The following is a 20,696-nucleotide window of genomic DNA, read 5'->3' as shown; positions in this document are numbered from 1 at the left end:
TAACAGAGCTGGGGAGAGCAACAAGAGAGAGTTGAAATGGGGTTGCAGATGTGGCTTATGGTTGGTTAGATCAACAGATGAGGGCCATAAAATCTTAACAGGTGTTAATGTTTCATTGTGTGGGCTGGGTGGATGCCCTCATCATGGAGATAAGATCTGGGGTGAATGGCCTGGGTTCCTCCCTAAAGTTCTGGGTGTGACTATGGTAAAGTCAGCTGAAGTACAGCTTAGCTCAGAGCTGTGACTCTTGGGAAGGTGCTGGGCAGGAAGACCCATCTAGGAGAAGGTGGTGATGACTTTTACTGAACCTGTCTCTTTCTTGGCAGGGTCTGCACTGAAAGAAGAACCTGCATCCTCTTCCTCTTCTGATATGTTGTAATTGCCCCCACTTCATCAGGCCATCACAGACCAAATGCCAGCTGAACTCACCATTTTATACCTTAGACTGAGTCTTCCTAGGCTGATACATCTGGTCTGTGTTTCAGCAGACTATATTTGTCAGGATAGGAGCGCACACCTTTATGAGCGCAGCCAAAATGTGAGTGGAAGGCCGATGGGCTGCAAGATAGCAGATGGTTCTGATTTAGTCACAGCTTTAGGCACTGACTAGCAGTGACTAAACTATTCTGCCATGGGGGATCCCCACTGACTTCACCCCAAGAAAAGAGAAGCATGGAGCCCCATTTAATTAAAGCACAGAGGGACTTTTTCCTTGTTGCTCTTTTTTTAAAGGCCCTCTGAAGTTAGGGTGACCAGCTGTCCCGATTTTATAGGGACAGTCCCGATATTCAGGGCTTGGTCTTATATAGGTGCCTATTACCCCCTACCTCCATCCTGATTTTTCACACTTGCTAGCTGGTCAGCCTATCTGAAGTGCTACCATCCTTGGTCCAAATACAATAGACAGAGAGGGAGAGAGGTTAGGCCAGACTAAATACTGAGTCTCAAAAACAAACATGGGCAGACCCAAACAGTACTGATTACATCACCTTCCTGATCCCTAGTTGGGTATTGGCATCACATGTGATAAGGCGCACACCCATAGACTTTAATGAGATCACAGCAGACAGTTCTAGTTCCACCTAACCTTCTGTGGGCTGACTATGAAATGCACAGAGGCTGTTTGGAGCTATGCTCTGGATTAGCCTAGGCTCTGCCTGATTTGTAGGGACTTTGTTAGCCCTGGCTAAGCCACTGTCCAGTAGAGGAAGTGCCTCCTCCTGATGAGGACCGCAGTGTTCCTCTTGGTCAATTACAACACTTGATAATTATATGTGGTGGGGAAATGGTTATTTTGTAATAATGTATTGTATTAAAATAAACCTCTAGTTTTTCTACTAATTCACCTCTTGTGCCAGTGCTTGTCCTTGGAGGGTGTAGATAGATACAGTGTTTCTTACAACTATCTTAAGTGAAGGGTGCATTCACACATCAGTTTTAACAAGGTTTTAACTCAACCCATAACACGGTTTCACCTAGCTCATGACAGTATTTTAACCTAAATTACTGATATGTGGTAGTAGTCTCAACCTTATCTACATTTTAATGTAGTTCTTCTCTGGGAATATATAAGGAAATTGATTCTTACTGTTAATCCAGTTTTAATGTAAATGTTGTGTAACAGGGTCAGGCCAGAGGGTATCAGGAGAGTGTTCTTATTGGGATACAGTGTGCTGGCACGCGCCGAAGAATTCAGCATCTCAGAAAGGTCGTATATACAAGTCTACAGCTCTTCTCCTCTAGCCTAACAAAGAATGTGACCATAAGCAAACCCAGTGCAACAGCCAGAGCTGCATGTAGACAGTGAGGATATGCCAACTCATCATCTTGACTCTGCAAAATCTAGACTGCATCTCTCTGCTCACTTTTTCCTCATGCTGCACATGCCTGGGGACCCTTTAAATTGTTGTACCCTGTTTAATTCTATTTCTATGGCCAGTTTGCTCTGCACTCTTCGGGGAAAATTCTGTCTGAATTGCTTAATTGTTAGTTTCCCTCTGCATCCCAACTTCACCCATAGAAAACCTATTTTTGCTCAAATGACATATTGTGCAATTCTTTCATCTAAGGAGCTCAGAACATTTTCGACAAATCAACTAGTTAAGCTTTACAACACTGTGTGGGTAGTAAGGATTTATAGAGATCACTTCATCTGCCACAGAAATCCAGCCATCTCTGGTGTGGGACGCACGAGCTGTTTGACAGCACACAGCAATATTTCACCACAGTGTAGGGCAGGAAATGAAGGAGAATCTTGTAACATTTGTAACTGCAGGAGGAATTTAGTTAGCAGGTCACCTAATTGCATTGCAGATCATTCATTAACAAAGGTCTGTTCCTCCCGTTTACCCTTAAAAAGGTACTTTAGCTTTCCCACTAATCTATACTGACTGATCAATTTAAGTAATCTTTTCTACCCTTTGTAGTGACCTTGATATTATACATTATAGAACTTTAAGAGAGCTGATGACAAGAAACTCCATATCCTCTATCAACTGGACTCAATTAAGGTTAAGAGACACAGGGAGAGAGAATAGCTCCCTGCTTCTGAGGTGAGCAGATGCACTCACAGGCTCTTGTGTTAGGATACACTCTGCAGGGATGCCTTTGCCAGGAATTAGATCATCAGGACAGTACATGATACCACATTCTGACTTTAGACACACCTCATTCCACAGTTTACAAAAATCCTGCCACTGCTGCACTGCATTTAGTGATTTAATACAGTATTAGATGTACCTGGTCCTAAGTGAACTATCACTTCCTAGATACCTTGCATCACTGTGTCACACCAATACCGGAAGTTTCAACAGCTACAGCCTTGTGCACATGCTCTGGAATAACAGAGCATTTCTGCAGCAGTCACTGTGCACATCCATGCCATAATCATAGAAAGCTGACTATCAGTCACATCCCAGAGCTGCTCAAGAAAAACGCGAGTGCAACACATGCGTTATGGGTGAATCTTCAAGTAATAAATAGGGTGGTTAAACACTGGAATAAATTGCCTAGGGAGGCTGTGGAATCTCCATCTCTGGAGATATTTAAGAATAGGTTAGATAAATGTCTATTAGGGATGGTATAGACCGTATTTGGTCCTGCCATGAGGGCAGGGGACTGGACTCGATGACCTCTCGAGGTCCCTTCCAGTCCTAGAGTCTCTGAATACGCTGCAACAATAGTTGTCTAGTGTGGCTGCATTGTTCCCCTTACAGTGACAGACTACAACCAGCAGATGGAACTAACAGACCATTGATGGCCTTTGAATTAAAAGGCAGCATAGGAAAATTTGAATTGTCAGAGATCACAAACACTGAAATGTGTTCGCACAACCTTTTGTGACAGTTGAACTAAATCAATCCTTATGGTAAACCAGTGCAAGCTGCATGCAGAGAAACGGATAGTTCTTGGCTTCTTGGTATTTTAACTTTTGGACTCTGATAAGTGAATTGGGAGGCAGGCTTTGTATTTTGTTTTTTAAAAAGGAGAAATAAAGCATTTGGGAAAATGCTACTTTATCAGTACTGCCAACCCTAAACATTCAAGAGTCGGCTTCCCTCCCCTCCCCAACCATGACTTTGTCATTAAAATAATGATATTTTAAAATATATATACATTGAGTTCTTTTTATTTGCCTTCTGGTTTATGAGAATTTAGGGCATATTTTCAAGATTTCTGAAACCATGAGGGCTTAATAAAAAGAGAGCTCAGATTCTCACATAATTACTTGTCCCAGGGCCGGAAGCTTTAAGTTAAATACCAAATATCACGAGACTCTTGATAATATCGCAAGAGTTGGCAGCTGTTTTGTTTTAATACAGATCTTCCCCTTTTGCTCCATTGAAATGTAGAAAAACCTGTAACACCTCCAAGGCTAGGCCTGGTGGAAGGTATGATATATCTGGGTATAAAGCATGTGAAATAAGGCCGAATGAGCAGACAGAGCTGCACTAGCTCTTTCATTCATTCAGTCTAGGCAGGTCGGTCCTTCTTAGGTATAATTTCTATGCTTCAGTGTTGTCCACTCATAAACCCTCCCCTCTATCCTGCTGCTTTTAAATTATGTTTGATGCAAAAATAGCTCATCCAAGTAAAGAGAAGAGGTCTCCCTGACTCTCATTCTTCTGTCTGGCTGGAGCCTTTTTGTCTTTCAGGTATTCATTTGGATGTGACAGTGAGTCTGAGAGTCAGGGGCCTGGGGAAATGGCCTCTGAAATGACTGATAAACATTCGAGAAGAAAATGAAAATTGCCTTTTGATTGTGCCTAGTTCTCTCTTGTGCCAAAAGTAAACTGGAGAGAGAAAGGTACAAGTGTTATCATGGGGGATCTTGGTAGCGCAATGCTGCCCCCTACAGTTCCTGAATGTTTATAATACGAGTCAGTGGAAGATTATTTTGGACGGTGCAAGTGTGTATATTGTGGGACAGGGGTACCAGATTGAACCTTTTGGTCTCTCCTTCTGACTCATTTGTATCTCAGCGTTGACCTGCTATCACTGCAGAGGTCAGGAACTATTTTTGTCTATTTGGTGCATTATGCATAATTCCCCTGAAGAGAGTGCATGTGAGGCTGTAATTCCCTGTGGCGCCTGAGTTGGTCTCCTTCTATTCCTCAGAAGGGGCCAAACCACATCTGTTTACCATAGCATTAGCCCAAGGGGTTTTAGTCCTTATTTTCAAGTGCTGTAGAATTTTTGTTAATAATCTCCTCAGTTTGCTGTATGTTACAGCTCCTTCTCCTGTTTAATTGGGCTTTGGCCTTGTAAATGATTATTTAATTAATAGAAAAAATACAATGTAGTCCCTGATGAATTAAATGCACTCTCCAATCCTTTCAGCCAGAGATCACACAGAATTAATGTCTCAGTGACCAAATAGACATTAGTGTTATTAATAAAATAATAATAATATTACCTCTTATGTAGCTCCTGTCATCAGTAGATCTCAGAACACTTTATAAAGGAGGTCAGTATCATTAGCCCTGCTCTACAGATGAGGAAAGTAAGATACAGGAGAATTTAAAGTACTGCAGCTGGTGAACAGTTTTATTGCCCTGTCTTTGGAATCAGTCCAACACAATAGCCTAGATCAGAGCACTCCTGAACTTTGAGGAGTTTAAAATCTGGATCCAAATGTAACCCTAATAAATAACGGTCTGAGCATTTACTTATGTCAGTAGCCCCAGACGTACTTTCATGAGTGAGGATTATACTATCAGGCTCTAAATAAATATACGAACACATTCATATACTTCGGCCTTGTCTATATAGGAAAATTGACCATGTGGAATATTCTATTTCTCAATAGCTTGACAGAACAGCTTATTCTGCAATAACAATGACAGAATTTTTTTTCCATGTAGACAAGGCCTCAGATTGTAAATTCTTGGTGGCAGGGACTATCTTATCATTCTGCATGTGCATAGTGCCCAGCGAAACTGATCCCTGACTAGGACCTTTAGGTGTTACAGCAATGCAAATAATAATAAACAATAACAACATGATCAAATATATATTTCCCATTCTACACAATCTCTCCTCGTTCTAATATGTTCATTCTTTCTCCACTGCAGCATCCAGTCCTTAAGTTAAAACACTCTTGGATTTCTCCAAAACAAAGCTGCTACTCCTCTGGTTTCAATTATCTTGACAAATTCTCCAGAGGATACTCAGTGAAGAGCAGGCAGGAACACCTGCTGCTTTCACCTGCTCTTCAGCAATGCTTCCCATTCCTTATGCCCCAAGAAATTCATTCGGAGACAAGTCCATGATAGATGGAGAAAGGTACCTTCTGTAGTACTGTCACACTAGACATTCTCTGTTGTGCCTCAAGTCATAACCCCAGCAACAATGTGGTTGTTATATAGCTCATTTCCTTGGCTGTAAACTTAATTATAAATTATCTTAATTATTCCACGATATTTTCTATGGGAAACTATTTCCTTTTGTCTTTTTTTTTAATTGCTCACTTTATTTTAGAGTGAGTAACAGGCAGGTAGGGCCAAATCTATTCCTGATGCAATGATAGTGAAGTCCCTGGACCAGATCTTCATCTAGTGTAAATCAGCATAGCTCCACTAATGTCAACAGAGCTATTCCAATTTACACTAGCTGCAGATCCAGTTCCGTGATACAGATCTGTCCCACTGTTTCAAAAAAGAAATAACAACTCTGACTTCTTCTTAAACAAACTGTACTTGTTACACAATGGCAGAATGCGTGTCATGTCACCCTCTGGTGGCTGGCCCGAAAAAGAACCGCCTACCAATGCTATTAGCTAATGAAGTTATTCCTTTAGCTCTGTGGTTTTCAAACTTTTTAGGCTGTGTATCCCTGGCCAAATAACATTGCCTGCCACGTACCCCTAACTGAGATAGGGTCATAATATACCCATGAAAACAGAAAAAAAAATCTGTAAGGGATAACATAATATATTGTTTGCCATTACAGGATTTTTCTCACATACCCCCTGACAAGAGCTTGAGTATCTGTAGGGGTACGCATACCCCCGTTTGAAAACCACTGCTTAAGCTCAGGTGGTAGAAGTCTGTACTGCAGTACTAAAGGAAATAGGTTCAGATTCTGCTAATCTCCCTTGTAGAATGCTGGTACATAACTAAGCCAAGAGTTTTAAAAGTGACCAGTGATTCTGGCGCCCAACCTGAGTCATGTTAAAGGGATCTGAGTTTCTCTGAGTAGTCCTCAGACCTTTCTAAAAATGAAGCTCCTTTAATGCAACTTAAGTTGAACACTCAAAAATGGAGGCTGTCAAAATTACTAGTCACTTTTGAAAATCCGGGACTGACTTTATTAATATTTTATAAAACAGGATCAGTAGGGAAAAAAAATCTCATTCCTCAGATCAAAAGATTCCATTCTCCCCGCAAAGCATGCGAGCAATGCTTCGTTGGCATTACTGATCATTATACACACTAGTTTGAGAGGTACTGAAAGTGTTAGTGAAACTGTCCAGTGTTTAGTCTTCCATATTGACATCTTTATCTTGAACTATTTTATACTCCAAAACACACTACGTATGAGCACATTCTACGGATCCTATGGTGCTAAGGCACAGCAATGTTTACATATCTAGATGTGTATAAGAAAAGGTTTCTATGGCTCTCATTGTTCTGAACTGGGAGATGTTTTGTCTTGATGTGTTTATACTTCCTGCAAGAGTTCTGTTAAAGCTGATATACAATTAGCTCTATCAGTTTGAGCTCCCTAAATCAAAGGCTGCTGACACAATACTGTGGCAGCCTTGTGATCTCATTGTATCTTGTAAACTAAGCAGAGTAAAGTCTTGTCTAGACTTGAAGAGAGACATCTAAGGAGAACTCAGGTGATGCAGGAGGCAGTGTTGAAGATTCAGGGCAGTGGCAGTTTTCTCTCTGAGTCAGTATTGAACCAATGCTCCAGGGTACTGTTAAGGGGCACCATTCAGTTGTAGGAGGGCACAGTCTTTTGGATTCAATGTAAAACTGAGGTCAATTAAAAAGCCTCACTGCATTTTCTGCAAGAGTACAGGCGTTACCTAGAGATTGTCCTGAATTAAAACACCCTGGCTCTAAACACCCTTGAGTTTGGGGTAAAGTCTGGATCTGTATCCAGACTTTGCAGCTCAGGCTCAACTATTTTGTAAATACTGGTATTCAGTCCAATTACCTGAGGAGTTGCATTCTGCCCCAGATGAATGCAGCATAAGAACCTGAACAGAATAAACCACACATTTGCTCATTTTCACTCCTTGCTCTGAAATACGTGCACTGTTCAATATCTACCACATTCCATCCTGCCTAACAACTGGCAAAGTCATTCCTGTGCATAGACAAGTTAAGACCTATCTGATGAAAGATTCTAGATAAATAGGATATTGGGTTATGTTTTACATGTTAGGTTAAACTGGTAGAACAAAGCCAAGAGTTAAGGGAATGCTAATTATAAGATATTAACTAAGTGTACTCATAAAGGGACACCAATCCAAGGCTCTAGACACCCTGTGTAATGGTGTGGAGGTCACCCCAGTCTGCCCCCAAAGGTCAAGTGTTAGCCACTACCTAAATTCCCCCTCACACAGGGCATAAGCAAGTCCAAACAGATCTTTCTAGTATTAGAGCGCCCTGTGTGGAGGGTCTCATTTATTTAACAGAAAAGGACAACACGAAAACATAAATGAAAGCATCAGTCAGCTACTCCACCAGAAACACACTGCCTCTGGATTAATCAATCAAATGTCTTGCCCCTGTAGCCAGAGAGCTCTCGCGGGGACTGAATTACCTGCCTGCTGGGCGGGCAGCTGGATGCTGCCCTTTCCCCAACAGTGCATCGCTCTTTGCTGAGTGTGAGAAAGTGGGACTTTTCTGAAACACTTATGAATCCCATAAGTGCCTCAGTTTCCCTCTGTACTTTACATTGTAAAAAGAAAAAAAGGTCTCCTGCTAAACCAGTGCAGGAAGCATGAAGTGGGGGGCCACCTGCCTATCTGGAGTGGGGGCAGGAAGGGGAGGGCTGGGTCATTAAAAAAACTGGCTCAAACTTTCCCTGAATCAACAGACTGGGGGGTGTGCCCCCTACCAGGCATGGAGGAACATCTGGGGGTGTGTGGTGGGGCCTGGGCCAGCTCCCACAAGAGGGAAAGGAGGGAGCACCACTCAGCCCTACTCTGCCCCCAGCTCTGCTCCAGCCCCACTCTCAAGCCCCAGGGCCTGGCTGATAGCTGCCGGCCACGGCCTCCAGCCTGGCTGCAGCTCCACTCCCAGCTGAGGGGCCCCAGACACATTTTATTATTGGTAAGGGCAGGTGAGAGGAAACATTTGTGGTCTTAATTTCTGCCTCTCTGCACTAATCGAAGGACTGTAAAAATCTGTGTGCTTGGTGACTAATAAACAGTCCCCTTGCTTTGAAAAGGCTGCCAGTGTTGCTGGAAATCCTGACTAGGAGCATTGTACCTGGAAGGGCACAGTACAAGCCTCCCTGCAGGAGTCTAGCTTAGCTGGATTTCTGGTGCCAAAGGCCCAGTCTTGGAGGCCACAGGCCTGCCCTGGGGAACTGTGTGGGTTCTTGGGGCATGGCACACTAAAGCAGTCACTTACCAGCTGGGCATAGACCAGACCCTGTGACATCAGGAGGTTGTGTGCCCAGTTTGTTCTCCTGGGCTGCTCTGGTCCCTTGCCGGGGAGCACTTGCTCTCTGGGCCTGTTCCTCTCCCTGAAAATCCTCTCACCAGGGATACACTACTGGGAGTAGCTTCCTACCCAGCTCCCCTGAGGAGTCTCAGGAGCTTCTTCTGTTCTGGCTTCCTGACTGAGCTGGGACCTCCTAAAACTTTATTATGTCCAGGTGTTCCTTAACTAATTAACTGCTGCCCAGTCACCTAGATGATTAACTACTCACAGTACATCTGGGTTGGCTCACTCTCCTTAGCAGAGCTTGTCACAAGTAGGCAGGGCACCTGACCCGAGCCCCAAGAGTATGCGTCTACACTTCAGTTAGACACCAGTGGACCGATCTGACTCAGGCTCATAGGACTCGGGCTAAGGGGCTGTTTAACTGTGGTGTAGATGTTTGCTCCCTAGGGCCTTGTGAGGTGAGAAAGTCCCAGCCAAACCTGAGCATCTGCACCACAACTAAATAGCCCCTTAGCTTGAGCCCTGCAAGCCCAAGTCGGCTGACATGGCCCAGGTTTTTAATTGCAGTGTAGACATACCTCAGGGACAGCTGCCCTGTGCTACCCTACTATAAATTATGAAAACAAAATTAGATCATGCATCAAACACCAACTTCTTCCTCCCCCCACACATCTGATTTCTCCCTAAGGTGGTCCTCCTCAGCAGCCCATGTAAGTAGATGTGTCTTGCAATGTGCCCTGAAGGGCAATAGTCCTCTCCTTCTTCTAAATCAAGGAGTATAATTATACCCAGCAGTCAACATCTTCAAAGCTCTTAAGCACCAGCAATTAACCCTCACAAATAAGTATTATTTATCTCTATTTTACAGATGGGTAAACTGAGGCATGAGGCGGGGCAAGGACTTGCTAAAGGCCAAAGCATATGCTAGTGTCAAAACCAGCATTAGAATTGGACCATCTTCGTATGTTCAATCAGCTAGACTGCTAGGGATAGACACAGGTTCTAGAGAGCTTCCTTACTGGCTTTCTTTGAAGTGCTTCAAAAGGAGATACACCAAGAATACTTATCCTGTTTCTACTCTAATTAGATTGTAAGCTCTTCCAGGGTCTACCTTAATCAGGGTCTGTAGACCCTCCTGTAATACAAATATGATGATAGTTAAAAACTCAAGCAATCTTTTAAACTGTGCCTTGTTTATTCTGTAGAATACACGTTACCAACTTATACATGTTAGACTTGTTGAGCTAGTTACATCTCGTTTCCTTGGTTTTAATATTGGTTTCTTCTTATCTGACTGTTTATTCAGAACCACTAGTAAAGGATATGAGGAGACAAATTAGTGTACATATGTAGGGAAGCCTGTTTTTCAAACTTGTATATTGAATTTGGGTGCCTATCATAAGTACATATGCCTGAAAATTGGGCCAGGTATGATTAAATTTTATGGATATTTTTGCATCCAAATATCAAACTGGGTGCATAATGCAGCCCTCCGTGTGCATTTTGTAACATAACCATATTAGAGAACGGTGCTGGTAAATTTAAACCAGAGCATGCTTAAAATCTCTTTATGGAACATCAAAGGAACTAATTAAATTGCTTTGTTTTTCCTTTTGCATTTACAGACTCAGCAAAATGATGGTGGAACAGGAATAGTAAAGAAAGCGTCAGGCTCTCAGCACCATTTCTCCTTTCGTTTGGTTTCGGTTTATGAATCTCCCAAGGAAATACAGGCAGGAAGTGGTTCTTATTACTATTTTATAGGATTCCTGCCAATCATTTTTAAAAATGCAATCAGTGGTGTGCATTTTCCAGTATTAATATCAACCTCCTGCAGACTATGGAGCTCCAGCTGCAGGCTCAGCATTGGTATGAAATGATCCATCAGATAGTTGGGTTCCTTAGGCTTTGGGAGTTTGGGTGGCAGCATTGGACCCCCAAAACTGCACTGTTGGCTGATTTCCAAACCTCAGAAGACAGAGAATCACGATTAGCTTGTATGTGCAGGCTCCTTTCAATAGGAACTCAAGCTGTAAAGAGAAAATGATAGCAGAGGGTGAGCAGTCTTCAGAAAGGGCCTAATCCTGTTGGAATTACTCAGGCAAAACTCCTACTGAAGTCAATGGGCCCTTACTTAGGTCCAAATAACCCCCTACATGGACAGGAACGGTGGGTGGGAAAATTACTAGGTTCCCCTCAGATTCCTCTGAATCCTTCCTCAGTGGAGGGGTTGTTGGGGATTGTTCCTGCCTTGATAAATAAAAGTGGGGGATGAGGTTTGCCCCTTAAGTGCCACTGGTCACTGAAACGTGCCCAGATCTTGGGAGGATCTTCCAGAGCTGTCTGCACTGCTTCATTGACCCAGTTTGAGCCACGTTGACAGGACATCTCCTACAGGCAGCAAACTCCAGAGACTTTTTTTAACAGGAGAGCTCATTGTGGAGAAGGTTTGTTGGGGGATGTCTATATTAACTGCTAAACAGATTCTCCATGGGTGGGGGGTGTCCCTTCCCCTTTGTGGATACCTGTGAGCATCTGAGAACAGTGATGCAAAGACTGCCGCTTTCTGTCTTTTCCACAGGAAAAGGGCAAGACCTGGGTACATTAGTTCTTTCCATTCAAGAATCTTATGGAGATGTTTAGTTTTTACTCATTGCAATACCTATTGTCTCCAGAGGGAGTTTTGCCCGTGTAAGGACTGCAGCCTAGTGGGAGTTTTGTGTGAGTGACAAGCACAAAATCTGGCCAGTAATAATTAGGCCTGGGTAAACCTCATGGTGTTTGAGCTTTCACAAACCTCTCTTCCTAGATTTTGGGTTCCCAAAGCCAGCACAAGTTCTTTCCTACCCTGTAACTTAAACTCCTGAGGATTTTTCAATTAAAAAAAAATAAAAGCAGTCTGTATTAGGGATAGAGAGCCTCCACCCCAAACTTCCCTTCCCAAAAAACAGACTCACAGAATGAGGTACCTGATACACTGTGTTGATATTTTAATTTGGATTTCTCTCTCAGGCAGTGAGAGTTGTGTTCATGTATCTAATGACAGAATTGGATTGAATAGTATTTAAAGATATGATACCATGGAAACTACAGCACGACTATAAATGAAGGACATTGCAAGGATATTACTGCCAGGTTGCCGATTAAATTTTAAAACTAGATGGTCAGTCTAAAATTCGTCTGACTTGAACTCCCAGCCATTGGTTCTTGTTATGCTTTTCTCTGCTAGATGAAAGACCCTTTAATACCTGGCATTTTCTCCTCATGTGGATACTTATACACTGTAATCAAGTCACCTTGTGATTTTGTTTTTGATAAGCTAAATACATTGAGTTTTGAGTCTCCCACTTGTAAGCCATTTTCTCAGAATTTAACAACTCCTTACCATTTGTTACTTGGCTGATAAAGCAAGCTTTGCTAAGAGTGCTGAGGCTTGGATACATAGAGCTAAGGCAAGATAAGAGGTCCGATTAATGACTGCAGTTTAGACTAAATAAAATAAAGTCCTTGCAAGGCTTAGTGGAAACATTGATATTTTAATAACTAGTGTCCTCTTAATAATTATCTTTTGACACTTCTGTGTGCAGAGTCTAAATGCAAATAAGCAAGACTGTTGGATGGGAAACATTTCTTCCCAGATCTGGACCTTAGCGTCCAAAATATGGGTGTTAGCATGAAAACCTCCAAGCTTAGTTACCAGCTTGGACCTGGTATTGCTGCCACCAGCTAGGAATTATACAGTGCCTAGCTCACTGTGGTCTCCCCAAAACCTTCCCTGGGGGACCCCGAGACTCAGATGCCTTGAGTCTTACAACAAAGGGAAATAACCCCTCCCCTTGTTACTTCCTCCCAGGCTCCCCTCCCTGGATGACCCTAGGAGATTCCCTGCTTCCAGTCCTTGAAACACAAGTACCGAGAGATCTAATCTCTCTTCCCCCTCACCCAGAGGGTATGCAAAGTTAGGTTTAGTAAATCTAACACAGAGATTTTCCCCCTGACTTCTTCCTCCCACCAATTCCCTGGTGAGCTGCAGACTCAATTCCCTGGAGTCCCCACTAAAGAAAAACTCCAACAGGTCTTAAAAAGAAAGCTTTATATAAAAAAAGAAAGAAAAAGACATTAAAAATAGTCTCTGTATCCAGGTGACTATATACAGGGTCAACTGCTTAAAAGAAAAATAAATAAACAGCCTTATCCAAAAGAATACAATTTAACACATTCCAGCAACTACACACATGTAAATACAAAAGAAAACAACATAAACCTATTGTCTTACTATCCTTGTACTTACAACTTGGAAACAGAAGATTAGAAAGCCAAGAGATAGAAAGATCACTATCAGAAACGAGAAAAGGAACAGACCAAGACCAAAGAACTCACACCCAAAACTTCCCTCCACCCAGATTTGAAAAAGTCTTGTTTCCTGATTGGTCCTCTGGTCAGGTGTTTCAGGTTACTGTTGTTACACCTTTACAGGTAAAAGAACATTAACCCTTAGCTATCTGTTTATGACAGGAGGGAGAGATGAATTCTCTTCCCTACAATAGTTCACTCTTGGGTTAACCCTCTCCACAGAATGGAAAGGGCTCTGCTGCCAGTGTTCAGATACATTAATAGATTTGTGTGGAGCCTCTCAGGCTCTCTCTTAAGCTCATTCAATTACAAAGCAAATGCTGATTGGAGACTCATGGAAGAGCACTCCCAAACCATAGAGATTAGCTAGCAAACTGATCTCTGTCCCTGCTCCAATGAACTATCTGCATTTGTTAAAGCACAGGATAGCACTGCCAGTGGTGGCAATGACAGCAATGCTGATGGCAAGTTGGGTCAGGGAGTAAAGGATACCGGTAGCTTTGATCAGTTAGGGTATCATTCAGATGTATTCTACTACTAATCAAAGGGGTGTATTAAATTCTAGGGAAAAGTAGGCAAAATGGATCAGGAAAAAATCGTCATATAATTTAGTGTACCTGCTTATGCGCTTAACAGACTGAATTCAAATTGTGTTAGTCAAATGCATCACTTATCCACATCTCCGTATAATTTCAGTAAATGCTTGTATTTGCAGTCACAATTAAATTCTATTAGTAGAGTCTGAAATTGAGCCTTTGGATTAAGGAACCTTCCGTAGTACTGATGAGGCTGAAGCAGAAGATCCTTGAAAGATTAAGTGGGGCGGGACCTCTCTGCATCAGGACCCTTGAGAATGAGCATATTTCTATCAGGCAAATTCTAATTTTAAAAGCACCTCTATTGTATTGGGGGTTGTTATTTTTATTATTTGTATTTTGGTATTGCCCAGAGACCCCAGTCCCAGTGTGCTCAGTGCAATAGAAACATATGACAAAGAGAAGGTCACATCCCAAAGAGCTTACAATCCAAGCATAAGATGAGATAATAAATTGGCTGATATAACAGAGAGACTAGGAGCACAAGAACAAGGAGATTAGATGATTAACATGATAAGCAGCAGTTACAATACACCAGCTAAACTTTGGTAATTATTTTTGTTGTCATCATGGCACAGAAGAGTCATTCATGCATAGATTTGTAGATTCCAAGTCCGGAAGAGTCCATTGCGATCATCTCGTCTGACATCTTATATATAACACAGGCCACAGAACTTCCCCACATAATTCCTAGAACAAATCTTTTAGAAAATATCCAATCCTGATTTTAAAATTGTCAGTAATGGAGAATCATAGAAGATTAGGGTTGGAAGGGATCTCAGAAGGTCATCTAGTCCAACCCCCTGCTTAAAGCAGGACCAATCCCCAGACAGATTTTTACCCCAGTACCCTAAATGCCCCCCTCAAGGATTGAGCTTACAACTCTGGGTTTAGCAGGCCAATGCTCAAACCACTGAGCTATCCCTCCCTCTGGGAGGGGAGAATCCACCATGACCCTTGGCAAGTTGTTCCAATTGTTAATTTCTCTCTCTCTCTCTCTCTCTCTCTCTCAAATGTATGCTTTATTTCCAAACTCAATTTATCTAGCTTCAACTTCCAGCTATTGGAATGTTTTACCTTTCTTTGCACGACTTATGAATACATTAAATATTTGTTACCCATGAACGTACTTATAAATTGTAATCAAGTGATCCCTTAACCGTCATTAAGATAAACAGAGTGAGCTCCTGGAGTCTACCACAATAAGGCATGTTTTCTAATCCTTTAATCATTCTCATGGCTCTTCTATGAAACCTTTTGAAATTATCAACATCCTTCTTGAATTGTGGACACCAAAACAGGATGCTATTCTGTCCAGTGGTTGGATCAGTGCCTAATACAGAGGTAAAATATAACCTCTCTACTCCTACTTGAGATTGTCCTATTTAAGCATCCAAGGATTGCATTCACCCTTTTGGCCACAGTCTCTCACTGCAGGATCAAATTCATCTGATAATCCATCACAATCTCCAAATCTTTTTCAAAATCACTGCTTCCCAGAATAGAGTCCCCCAGTGTGTAAGAACAACATTTTTTATAGATGTATACATTTACATTTAGCTACATTAAAATTCATATTATTTGCTTGAGCCGTTTACCAAGCAATCCAGATCACTCTGTATCAGTGACCTGTCTTCATTATTCCCCCAATTTGTATCATCTGCAAACTTTATTAGTGATGATTTTAAGTTTTCTTCCAGATCATTAACAAAAAAGGTTAAATAGCATAGGGCCAAGAACCGACTCTTGAGGGATCCCACTAGAAACAGTCCTGCCTGTTGATGAGTCCCTATTTACAATTACATTCTGAGACCTATCAGTTAGCTAGCTTTTAATCCATTTAACACGTACCATTTAGGGATGTAAATAAGGTTTAAAAATAGTAACCATTTAACCTATTAAAATTCTATTGGTTAAAGAGTTAACTGTTAAGGAGTTCACACAGGCGGGTAACTGGGAGGAGTGTGCGCTGAAGCACTCCCATGTTTTACACGGGGCTCCGCTGCTGGCCCCATGCCTGGAGTCCCGGCTGGGGCTGGCAGCCAGGAGGCTGGGCAGCAGCAGAGTTTGATCGTTAACTGAAACCAATAAGACTGATACTTATCAGTTAAATCGGTTAAACTTTTACATCCCTAGTGCCATTAAATGTATCTTTCCAGTTTTTTAATCAAAACATCATGTGGTACCAAATCAAATGCCTTACAGAAGTCTAATTGTATTACATCAACATTTCTTTACCAGCCAAACTTGTAATCTCATAAAAGAAGTAGTCATGTTAGTTTGACAGATCTATTTTCCATAAACCTATGCTGATTGCATTAATTATATGACTCTTCTGTAACTCTTTATTAATTGAATCCCATATCAGTCGCCCTGTTATCCTGCCTGGGATTAATGTCAGACTGACAGACCTACAATTACTTGGGTCATGCCTGTTACTTTTTTTAAATATTGGCACAACATCAGCTTTCTTCCAGTCTTCTGAAAAGCAACATTAACAGTCAAGTAAACGCCTAACCCAGCTCTTTTAAAACTCTTGGATGCAATTTATATGGACTTGATTTGAACGTGTGTCACTTAAATAGGTGCTGTTTAATATCCTCCTGAGATACTAGTGGAATAAGGAGTTTTATTATATGGTATGACTACATCATGATTTTCCTCCAAATACAGAACAGAAATATGTCTTTATTCATGACCTGTAAACTTCTGATTTTTAATTTTTTATTAGTGGAGACAAAGCAAAGCATCATTTTTACTAAATATTTTGGTCTCACCCTAATTTGTGAGGTCTCCTAGACTATCATACAACACAGTCCCTCTCAAAAACTCAGCATCTGAGAGCCCTTGGCCTGCATTCACAACACACACATTTGGACATGTGGCATGGTCGCAGTTGTATTTAAGTTATTGCTGTTACGAAGCCTTTGGTGATTAGAGGTAAAAACTGCTGAAATCTTAAGGCCTCACACTCTTCAGTTGAAATAACAAGAGGAGAACAGTGTTCTAGGCTGCTTCAGCTCCAAAAAAATCACAGAGAGCTCCTCACTTTGTATTTTGACCCCACGGACATAGTAGGGAAAGATTTTGCACTGGCAGAAAGGTGGACTGGATAATCAACAACATCTTTTCCTTCTCTACATTCTTTTTATTGTACCGCACTTAGCACAGTGGGACCCAGCCTGGTTCTGGTGTTTAACGGCTACCACAATTACTGGAGTTACTTCTGGTATAAATGTTCAATAATAATAACAATAATTAATAATTTAGATTTATACAAACAGCTGCTTCTTCCCAGCTCAGCCTCATTTTCTACTTGAAGTCAGAAGGCTGAATTTATGCTAGCAAAATCATTTTCCTGTCAATCTCTAACCTAATCTGGTATCGTGAAGATTACCTTTTAGAAAGTGCCATGATTCAGCTCCTTCTCCCACCCCCACCCCCATAATGAGAAAAAATTTTAATCCCATGATTTTTAAGACAAATAAATTCTGAGTTCTTTTTATTTGCCTTCTGGTTTCTGAGCCTTCAGGGTGCACTTGGATTACATTTTCAAGCTTTTTTCTGCAACAGTGAATGCTAGAAAACTACACCTCCCCCCCCCACACACTTATAAATGAAAGCTACGAGACTCCGACAATCACATGCCTCCAGAAGCTAAGGCATTAAAATAAACAGCAACTATTGCAAGTTTCACTATAAAATAGCGAGAGTAGGCAGCACTTGAAGTGTGGGGTGAAAAATCGCTGATCACCCACTCCATCAGATACAAAGGGCTGTAGTAATCTGCCATTGGAAAACATTGGCTAAGATTAATTTCTAGTGACTTTAAAAATATTAGTCATTAAAAAGTAAATTGCTACCACTGCTTAACAAAGCAATGGAGATTCCAGTAGAGATACTAGGTGTATTTACCCATACACTGTCCTCTCTTTAAATGCACGTAAAGATACCTTTTTTCTGGATACACAGTCAGATCAAAAACCTCATCAAGGCTGGTGATCTGCGAAACATTCACAGAATTCTCCCAACACTCAGGACAACAGTGATGTAACTCCACATGGAAGAAATACGTTGCAATTTCTTTGTGAAGTTTTTTAATCAAAACGCTCCAATCAACCTGCAATTTACAGCAAGTTTGGGGAGAAAAGCCTATGGAAAGCTCAGAAGCAATGAACCAACGGGAAGCCAACCTCATATAGTCATTTACATAGTCCTCTGTGCTTCCAATCAGAAACCAGAGTTATAATATACCGTCCACCAATCGCACTGGACATCAGAAATTGCCAATAGGAGGAGAGCCGAGTATGCTGCTCATGGTACAGAATTCCTGATAGGAGGATCACTTGATACTTTGTATAGTCTCTGCAAACAGAGGCACGTTGCATGCAGCCCAGGCAGAGCCCTAGAGTCGCAGCCTCTCTAGAGCTTCCAGCAACCTGTCCAGGTGAGTGCCAGAGGGTTACATGCTGGGGGAAGCAGCATCCGATAGGAGGGGGAAACAGAGAGTGCTGGGCTGAAACCACCTAGTGCTCATATGCCTGCAGGAGCAAAGCTGCAGAGGACTTTGCTGGGAAGGTAGGTGCAGCCCATCAGCACTAGGAGGAGAGGAAAGTGCATACAGCAGCCAAGCTGGGCTGGAGAAACTTGGCTGGCCGGTTAAGGATCTAATGCCTGGCAGCCTTCCTGCTTCCTTGTGCTGACTAAAATGCCCCATTGCTGCAGCTGTCTGGGATCCCCACGCTCCGGCTGTGCTGGTGGAAGAGACTTTCTCTAGTCTTTGTACAGATCCTAGGGTCCACGGGGCTGCTGCCCTGCTGAATCTGCCCTTTTCACATTGCTGGATGCGTTTCCACCTGTTCTCCCCAAACCTGAGGGGTCCATGACCAATGGTAAGCAACTGCCAGTGATTTTGCTTGTGGCTGCACCCCGGTGTGCCCCTTTCATCGAAGCAGATGAATGTTCAGCGCTGATGGAACAAAAGCGGAGGATTTGGAAGCGACTTTCTGGCTTTAAATCATTTAATTGGGAGGGAATCGTTAGCGAATAAAGGAGGAAGATTTAAATCATCTGCATCCTGCACAGTATTCATCCCTTTGTTTGTGTAATGCATATTTATATTGGTGCAATATTCATTACATACCTTTTGTTCTCATTTGGTCATTACATCCAGCAGAGCATTTGGACAAATCATAATAACAATGAGATTGCTTTGCTCTGGAAGCAGATGCAGAATTCTCTTTGTATCCCATTTTCTATTTTGCTAAAATGTCTTTAGTCTGAAAAAGGAAAACTGGAATAAAACAACCTCAGTTGGTCACTCCATCTCTTACTCCTGTGATGCTTCTTAGGGGTGGTGCCTTGGAGGGAATCTGCTTCTTGCACTGTATTCTTTCTAGAACCATATTGACAGTGGATCTAGTGGAGCAGCCAGATAATATTCCAGTTGTATAAGCATATCTATAAAAATCTGCATGGTATGTATTCACAACTGCATCTTTCCGTTTTTATGCTGCAAACACTGGCAAGTGATTTGGATTATTTTTTTTTATTTTAAAGTTGAGACTAATTATCGTGCACTGATTATAACACTGCTTATGTGTGATTAATTCTGCGCTGATGACTTTTTTTTTTAAATTTAAATGTTTGCTATAAATGCCTTTTGTAGACCTTTGAGGGCAGGGAATGTGGGCCAAATTCTGCTGTGTTACACCAATGTAAATCTAGAGCATCTCTATAGATTGTGTAAATGGAACTTGATCCCAAGTCTTTACTGATGTGCCAGATTCTGCTGTGTACACATGAAAATCTATGCTAATTCCATTGACTTCAGTGGAGTTACGTCTGATGTTAACTAGTGTAACTTTGAGCAGAATTTGTCGCTCGGGCTATAAATTTACAGTGCTGTATATAATAGTATTGCAAATTTTGTCCTCTGTACACCTCAAATTTGACTTTAGACTGAAAAAAATTGCCATGCAAAACCTGAATTTTAAAAAAACCATGCTTGTTGGCTGTATAGCAGGAAAACCGGCTGAAGCCTTGAAGAGCTTGTTTTTTGAGTTCTGCAGTGGGGGAGGCAGGTTACTGCAATCAAGCTATAAATCAGCAGGTAGCTGGGAGCTACTGTAGTTCTGGAGATTGGGTAGGAGGCAAGTCTAAGTGCATCTATCAGTGGGTATAACGCAAGAGGTGCCAAGGTCAGATCTAGTCATTCACTGTTATGCTGGTTATACAGAATGTTCTGAGTAAACCCTGGGGGGCGGGGGGTGGTTGTAGTGCTGCTGTTGCACTGCTATGAATATATAGGCTGTCAGAGAATTTCCAAGCTAAACACTCTACTGCAATAGAGGTTGAAATTGACAGAAGTCATCAGTCTGGGAGGGAATGTGTGTTTTGTTTTTTGTTTTGTTTTTCCCCTACCTAAAAGTCAAATCACACTCATTTTATTCACCTGAGTAGTCCCACTGGCTTCTCGCACTCAAGTAAGAACTGGATTCTCATGATCAAGGTAAGCAGGGTTTGACCTATTCTTTTAAATTATTTTTAATCCCCCTTTTTTTAGTAGCAGAGAAGCAAAATAATTTGTGATATTTATTTATAAAACATCCACAAATCT

General features: G+C 41.8%; 2 protein-coding genes across 6 annotated transcripts in view; both read left to right on the top strand.

The window, feature by feature from the left end:
* Nucleotides 1–1,345, top strand: part of P2RX1 (purinergic receptor P2X 1) — a 34,191-nt gene extending 32,846 nt beyond the window's left edge. For both annotated transcript variants that reach the window (XM_050929425.1, XM_050929424.1), the window contains one exon: nucleotides 327–1,345. The gene's annotated coding sequence lies outside the window, so the exon portion shown is untranslated. The remainder of the gene's footprint in view (nucleotides 1–326) is intronic.
* A 17,104-nt stretch (nucleotides 1,346–18,449) lies between these two features.
* The window catches only part of CAMKK1 (calcium/calmodulin dependent protein kinase kinase 1), a 181,022-nt gene continuing 178,775 nt past the window's right edge, over nucleotides 18,450–20,696 (top strand). For 2 of the 4 annotated variants that reach the window (XM_050929417.1, XM_050929423.1), the window contains exon 1: nucleotides 18,450–18,524. The gene's annotated coding sequence lies outside the window, so the exon portion shown is untranslated. Of the gene's footprint in view, nucleotides 18,525–19,541; nucleotides 19,555–20,553; nucleotides 20,589–20,696 lie in introns of those variants that run through there. The other 2 variants (XM_050929418.1, XM_050929420.1) reach the window with 2 other exon arrangements.

Source organism: Gopherus flavomarginatus, chromosome 19, assembly GCF_025201925.1.
Source record: "Gopherus flavomarginatus isolate rGopFla2 chromosome 19, rGopFla2.mat.asm, whole genome shotgun sequence".
NCBI classification, from domain to species: Eukaryota; Metazoa; Chordata; order Testudines; family Testudinidae; genus Gopherus; species Gopherus flavomarginatus.
The sequence above is the reverse complement of the archived record's forward strand: the minus strand, read 5'-3'. Positions and strand labels throughout refer to the sequence as shown.